Source organism: Amphiura filiformis, chromosome 3 (genome assembly GCF_039555335.1).
Source record: "Amphiura filiformis chromosome 3, Afil_fr2py, whole genome shotgun sequence".
Taxonomy (NCBI): Eukaryota; Metazoa; Echinodermata; class Ophiuroidea; order Amphilepidida; family Amphiuridae; genus Amphiura; species Amphiura filiformis.
Window position 1 is genome coordinate 56,278,528 of NC_092630.1, and position 7,842 is coordinate 56,286,369.

General features: G+C 38.2%; 1 long non-coding RNA gene across 1 annotated transcript; it reads left to right on the top strand.

Annotated features, from left to right (window-relative positions):
• The first annotated feature begins 516 nt into the window (after positions 1-516).
• LOC140148791 (uncharacterized) lies at positions 517-3,697 on the top strand. The gene is made up of 3 exons (XR_011858521.1): positions 517-1,280; positions 2,579-2,711; positions 3,236-3,697. It is a non-coding gene; the product is annotated as an uncharacterized lncRNA (long non-coding RNA).
• Positions 3,698-7,842: the final 4,145 nt, after the last annotated feature.

Genomic DNA, 7,842 nt, shown 5'->3' on the forward strand with positions numbered 1-7,842 from the left:
TAACATTTCTTTATAGCTTTGCATTCGGCCTAATGCCGATTTTTTTCGGCCTAATTGCCGAATAAACGATAGGAATTTTTGTTTTAACTTTCCTCTATTGTCAAACTTCCTTACCTTTTTGTATTTTATTTAAAAAAATAAAATCTTGAGTAGATAGCTGAAAAACAAATAAACAAAACAAATCAAAAACAAAACTTTCCTAACAGATGTTTTCTAAATTTGTGAAATATTTTCTGATGTTTTATTAGGCCCGCAATGCTGTCTTCAGAAGATGGCCGTTTGCGGGCGCGTTCCGAGAAAATGATGCAGATCGTAAATGATGCATGCTGTAAGTGGGCTCGCGCGTGTTCACAGAAGATGATGCATGTCGCAACGGGTGATTTGCAAAATCGCACCGTAAATGGTATCTTGGTTAGGTAAAACACAAACAAACAAACAAACAGACAGACAAACAAACATGAAATATAAAAAATATACCAAATGATATTTCTGACTCGTCTCATGCTAACACTACAAGATTCCTGGCGACGGTGTACCTCTGCTGCACTGGTACTTTGCAGGTACTACTGCTGCTACTACCGAGTACCCCATCCCGTGGTAGCCGACGTTGGTACTACACCAAAGTACCAGCGTCGGCCACCATACTGTAGATACTCCCGTAGTTGAGTACCTATGTCGGTACTCCACCATGCGTCACCTCCGAGTCAACTGCGGTGTACCGAGTAGGTGACTTATAGGCACACCATAGTGTGGGTACTTCTAATAGTCCTTCCATGGAAGTACCTGCACAGTAGCCGCACCTACTGTGTACCCATGTGTCACCTACTGTGTACCTCATGTGTCACCTACTGTGTACCCCATGTGTGAAGTAGCAATGAAGGTACTCTTGTCGTGTTTTTGCATTCCTAATCGAATCGCCCAGCGATCACCGTGATGCGCGTACTCACTCATATTTGGCCGTGACGACGAGTTACGAAGAAACATCATCATTTTTCAGTTTTAAACCAAAAAAAGTCAAAATTTCCTGATGTTTATGTCTTCAAATGTTGTGCATGTAAAGATTTGCTGACTTAGATCATATTGGGCACACAGTAACTCTTGAATTGTAAAAGATTTTGGAAAGAAAGGTTCGCCAAATCACTGTAGATCATGAGATAACACACGCAATTTTCCTATTGGACTGTACGTGCATGATGTGGGTTGCATACTCCGTGATTTTCCGTTGGTGTTTTTGGCATTTTTCGTCACAGTATAACCACTTCAGTTGTCTCGAATGTTCGGTAAGTAACTGAAGCCGATAACTTAAGTACGGTAAGCTTTATTCTCAATTCATCACCAGTTTGATATTAAAAAACGTGCTAATTAATATTATTTATAATACCATGATTTGCATGAATACGTGGTGCTTTGTTAGTGTTAAACTGTATGTTGACAGATGTAAAATGCACATTATTGCCAGGCTAGCCTAGCCTATAAACATGATAAAAAACTTTAAAAGCATACTGTCACTGTGATTCGAGTCATCCCCGGGGAGTATTCTCTGTTCAGTGACAGTTTAAATGTGTATTAGGCGTAATTAAATATCTGGACATGCTAGACTAAATTAAATAATAAAAAATGAGTGAGAGGCCTATCTATGCCGGATTTGTCGCCCTAAAAAAAGGGGGCACGCCTGTGTTAATTAACATTAGCATGTGTTCCTCACGGACCAACCTGGGTAAACAAACAAACAAACAGGCCGGAGTGCCCATCTCTCTTTCAAATTCAAGGACAAGGTGATTGGGGCAGACTCCTTCCTTCATGTAATGTTGCTGGGGGAGGGTCAAAGTTTTAGGCCACTGTATGTGTGCCACCTTGTCCGTGCCCCTCACTACAGTGCCACCGTGGCCTAGCAGGGCGTATTAAAGACAATGCGAGACACAAATGATATATGTGTGCGGATTGGACATATACGATGCAAGCATAAGAAATTGTGCAAAAAAATGAATATGATCGGGGCAAACTGAGAGGCCGTTATTAAATCTACTAAAACTTCAGTTCAGAATATAAATAAACACGTCATAATAGTCTGGCAAACAGGTGATACAGTATAAACATAGCCTACGATCTGTGCCTAACTTAGGCTAGGACTAGTCTAAAAGGGTCACCTTTTTGTATGATTTCTAGGCTATTACAGCAATTTTGGTTCACAATAGGCCTGTCAGTGACAATCAATGTATATGTGTGTGTAGTCTGGATCAAAGAAGATACACCTTGTGTAGAGGGCACATGCCTAGGGCAGCTAGGCTTGCACAGATTAGGCTTCGAATAGGAAGTTGAGCCCGGGCTTACTATTTTAGTCAAATGACATGTCATTAAAAGATTGAAGGGTAAAAACACTGAGGCCTAGGCTAATTGATAAATAATAGGGCGGGCTATTATATAAGGCTTAGGCCTATCTTAAATTTTTAAAGACTATTCAGGTCACGGGTCAGGTCAGTATTAAATTCTGAAAAGTTAGGCCTACTATCGGCTTGGCTAATAAAATAACAACATACCGGTACAAATCATGTTTCTTGTACTTTCCTCATTCAATTAGGTCGGTGCCTTGAAGTGAACTGTTGCAGCAACTTAGCCACATAGTTGTGAGGAGAATGTGTCGATGCAACTAACGTCTACGTCTACAGAGTTTAGTCCAGAACGAACAGATTGTGTTCCATATAAAAGACCTGGTATGTGTAAGTTTTTTTATTTTAAGGCACATGCTAATATTTTGATTTCATGATGTGGTAGTGGTACAATCATAATTTCACTAAAAGACAATGATCCCTGCCATGTGACAAGGCACTAAACGATAATGTTCCACGTGACATGCCGAAATGACTTTTCCACTACTTTTGATGTGTGTATGTAGGGTCGCCATAAAACTAAATTTGTAGGCCTATTTACAATAAAACTCAAAATCTCTTGAATGTCCCTTTAATAATAATAAACAAACAAGTGCCCTTGGAATGCACAATTTACTAAAAGATGATTATGATCTCATGTGACTATATGAAAACGATCTTTCCTGAAAATCTTTAGAATCATAAAACTCAGCATCTCTGAATGTCCCATTAATGAAATAGTAATACAAATACTGAATCAAACAAACATCTTTAAACAGTCTTTGTGCACTTTCCATTTTAGACTTGTTTTAGTTTTTAGTATTAAAATGTCTTGTCTAAACTTGTCTTTAATTATGTTCCTTTTTCAGATGAAAATTTGCACATTGCACAGGAAGGAACTGGCCTATACAGCAACAAGCTAAAGACCAGAGAATAGGATGGATGATCGTCCCTACATGAAATATCTTCATTTGGCAATTGGATATTGTACCACAGTGAAACTGACCTATAGGGCACAGTTGCACAATATCAAGACATCAAGAACCCAACCCATCAGCTTTAATATCATACCTCAAAGAATAAGAAAAACTTTGGTGACAACAATGCATCTTGGTCAGAAAAGAATTAAAGGTTAAACAGGCGTCAAATTTCATATCTTGTTAAAAACCACACCAAAGTATTCCTCTGATCATAATGAATCTGAAAAAGTATTGTTTGATCTATAAAAACACTATGTTCTCTATTTTAATATAAACAAAAATTTCAAGGGTCACATTTTTGGCTCCATGGGGATAAAATTTCAAACACTCTTTAAGATTTTCCTAAACAGTTACTCTAATTGTATGGTTTTTTTTTACCAATTCATATAATGAATAGTTTGCACCATCTAAGATGTTTCGGTACATGATGACATGATGAATACTTTGTAGGGCTTTTAACTTTTTTCTGAGTAAGGTGTGTTTTTTCTACCAACGTTTTTCTGATCCCTTAAAGTCTTAAAGAACTAAATTGCAAGCTCCAACGACAAATATCGCACAATGTTTGAAATTCATGCATCATTTATCTACAAATGTTGTAGGGAAAACCATGACTGATAAAAAATTAAATTTAATGAAAAGAGTCATTGAAATATAAAGATGAATATTCAGACCAGGGGTCTTACTTAAATGGTGGTGTTCCTCAAGGCAATCTCATTGGTCCTGATTCATTCCACTGATGCCTCGGATAAGTATGTGGTTGATTTGACTGTTGGTGAGAACAGAGCCTATGATGGCACCAGCACAATACAAGCCCCAGTCTAAGATGTTATGTACACTTTGACTGATAAAAACAAATGGAGGCTGCCAGGTGTTGTTCAAGTCGTAGTTTCCAATCTATAGGCTTTGATTTGTTTGGGCTCCCCATATTAGCATTTATCTGACATTCCCATTTGAGAATAATTTCTTATTATCTTGTTTTATCTTTATATGTTAAAATGTTTTTACATATTTCTAGTGTGCAATTAAACATGTTTTTCAGTATTGCAATTAGTGTAAAAATCATGTAGGCTAATTCAGCCACTCGGCTGCAATATGAACCAATACATAATATTGAAATTATTATACTTAGTTCTCTGGGTTGATGAGATGTACACATTTTAATCTTTACCCAGAGCAGCCCGTGCACAGAGCAGCGGCGCACATCGTTGAAAAAAAACCCACCTATAGCAAACAACTATAATCTGTATACCTTCCTCGAGTCAGTAATTTAGGTATTGCTTTTTATTGTATCTCTAAAGGTAATGATGAGAAGTATACAAAAGTATAAATTTTCAGAAAGGAAATGATGCAAGGAATCCAACTAGCATAACAGATTCCTGAAAAAATTAATAGTTTTTGAGAAATTCTCAAAATTTTATTTCACTTTACTGACTCGAGGAAGGTATATGGACTATAGTACATCTGGTCGGGTCCGAACCGGCCACCTTCGTAATACTAGCATGATGCCTAACCAACTGAGCCACAGAGGCATGTTGCAGAATGGTTAGAGCTTCATTATAGTATTATGAAGGTCGCCGGTTCGAACCAGGCCAAATGCACTATTTTTTCAACGTTTATGTGTGCTGCCTGCTCTGAGTAAGGCTAAGGGCCTGTGCAATAATTATGAGCCCTGGGGAGCAAGAATTTTGGTTGGGAAGCTAAAAAGGGGCAAGTAATTTTTGGCAGAAAGGGTCCCGGACGCTTAATTTCTTTCTGCAACCATAATGGGCCGCAATATATCACTAACCGCATCGTCCGAGGCAAGGTTCATTATTGTCAGGTGAAGGGGTTAGGGTTAGGGTCTTATGGTTAGGGTTAGGGGTTAGGGTTAGGGGTTAGGGTTTAGGGTTAGGGTTTAGGGTTAGTGATAGGGTTAGGGTTTAGGGTTAGTGATAGGGTTAGGGTTAGGGATTAGGGTTAGGGTTAGGACTAATCAGAGAAGATGAGAAAAGAGGAGATCGCTCGAACATATAATCCGATTACCCACAGTTAACCTCCATTCACTTTTTCTTTGTTATGGGTACTTAAAATACCACTTGAAGCTTCCTTTGTGGTAATCTGTTCATCCGACACACGCTCGACTGATTCGGTAGTTCTCTTAGTGGAGAAAATATTCCACACACGGAAGTACATCGTTAAATTCCCAATTTCGCAGTCAAATCATGCTTTTTTTCTTTTATAACAAATAATACTAACCAGGGTGACCATGATTTTTAAACAAGTGAAAAAGCATCATATATAACGCAACTCCCATTAAAAAAATCAAAAGTTTTGTTAAGTTATGGAAAGTCAAGCATAATTAATTTTCCAGTAAAATTAATATAAGGTCAAAGGAAAAGAAATTTAAATGATAAGCATTTGAATATTTGCGGCAGTTTACGGAAACTTAAAACTAGTGCAATCAGTAATTCAAACTCGTGTCAGTTTCTCCATATACTCCCGTTTTGTGTCCAAACGTGTCCAAAAATGCTATTTGGATCCAAAATGAGGGTCTTCTTCACAGGGATCTCGGTCAACCTTAGCAGTCGGTCATGCCAAACAATACAGAAATTATATTTCGCGGTCAACTGACGTAACAAATTGATATCCGGGCATGCGCTGTTTAGAGCTAGACAGTCGTGACTCGCAAAGCCACTTATCGTATTAGTTGATCAATCGGATTAGATCATTGTTTCCATCAATAGGCGGATGCACACATTATTTATTTGATGTGGGCAGCGAGCGACCTCCTCTTTTATCATCTTCTCTGGTACTAATATACTAGTAATAGTATAGTGTGTGTATGCACTTTATTCCGTAATCAATAAGTATCATAAACAAACACCTATCTGGCACAACGAATCATAGCACAGTCGTGTAGGCATTAGACTATGGATACATAGGTTGTGGGTTCGAACCCCAGGTAAACATTTGTAGAATTTTAATTCTATCGATTTCTTTTTTATTTTATTAAGTAAGAGGAAATAATAATGGTAATAAACTCGTGTTATATCTAGCCTCATAGGCCTATAATTACATGTATGTACTACGTGTTATCACATTGCGGCCCATTATGGTTGCAGAAAGAAATAACGCTTTTAGTTTAGACACACATTCATGAGGAACGCACTAAAAAGGCTTAGGAAAACAGTACGCGGTACGGAAACGTTATAAAAGATTTCTTTTGAAACTTTTGCACTAATTGATGCGATCAAGCAAAGTCAGTCGGAAGTCTGCAACATTAAATTTTCAGTTTTGTATACGATAGTAAAAAGCATTCTATACAAAGCTGAATTTTGCAGAACACCCCATTGAAATTGAACATGCAGTTCCAAAGATATGACCAATTTAAGAGTTTCCAAAACAATAGGAAACAAAAGGAAATAGTTGCTTTGTTTGGCTATATCTCAAAATCAATATTGCCGACTTCCGACTGATTTTGCTTGATCGCATCACAAATGGTTTCGCCTATCATGGTCGGTAGGCATCATCAGAATGATGTTTGTTGATCCTTCTGATGTTGTCTACAACCATGATAGGCAAAACGGTCAATAATGAGTAAATGTTTTGGTTTTGTTCAAAAGAAATCTTTTATGTTTAACAACAAATCTGATGAATCTACTTAGTGACGTACGGAAATATTTTTCTGTTCACCGCGCTCGCATTATGTATCTATAGACCATAAAATTTTAAGGTTTGCAAATCGGGATTCCCAAAATTTGGCATATATGCGGCGGGGGGGGGGGGGGGCAAATATATTTTGGCTGGTCAATGGAAGGGGGGGGGGAGCAATTTTGGCACGCCCATTTTACCTCCGGGGGCTCAATTACATGACCAAATGAGCCAAAATCATGGAAATTTCTGGTCATTTTAATATTTAATTCATGTGTATATCCTTTGTTCGTAATACTGTGGGGCTGGAGAATCTGGCACTTACCCGTCAAAATAATGACTGACCCCTTTATAGGCGATGATAAAAACCCCATGTTCTACGGGCGGAAGGCCGTTGCAAACATATTCTAAAAATATTCAGCCAAAATGAGTAAAATTTAGCCCCAAAACGGCTGATTTTACATGCTTTTAGCCAAATTTTTAAAGAAAATTCTCCAAAACGCAAATTCTGGGTCGGTCGCCCGGGCCCGTAGAACGGGGTTCTTTTTAAACAAAAAAAATCAACATCCAGGAAAACGTATAAGGACCCCCTCTCCCACTGACTGTCGGTCTGTAAAATGTATAGTAGGCATAGACCCCATTAGGCCTACACCAAATTAATGAGTATAGAGGCCGAGATGCCACTTTTCAGGTTTTAGCCAGGTTTTTAGTGAGTCCAAATTCCCGCTTTTTTATTCATTTTCAGCCCGTTTTGGGGCTTTGTGGCCTGCGTTCACATGCTTTTTCAGGTTTTTCTCACCAGTTTCAGGTTTTTTGAGTGAAACTGAGTGGCATCTCTGTAGAGGTCAAAGATAAACAAATATTCC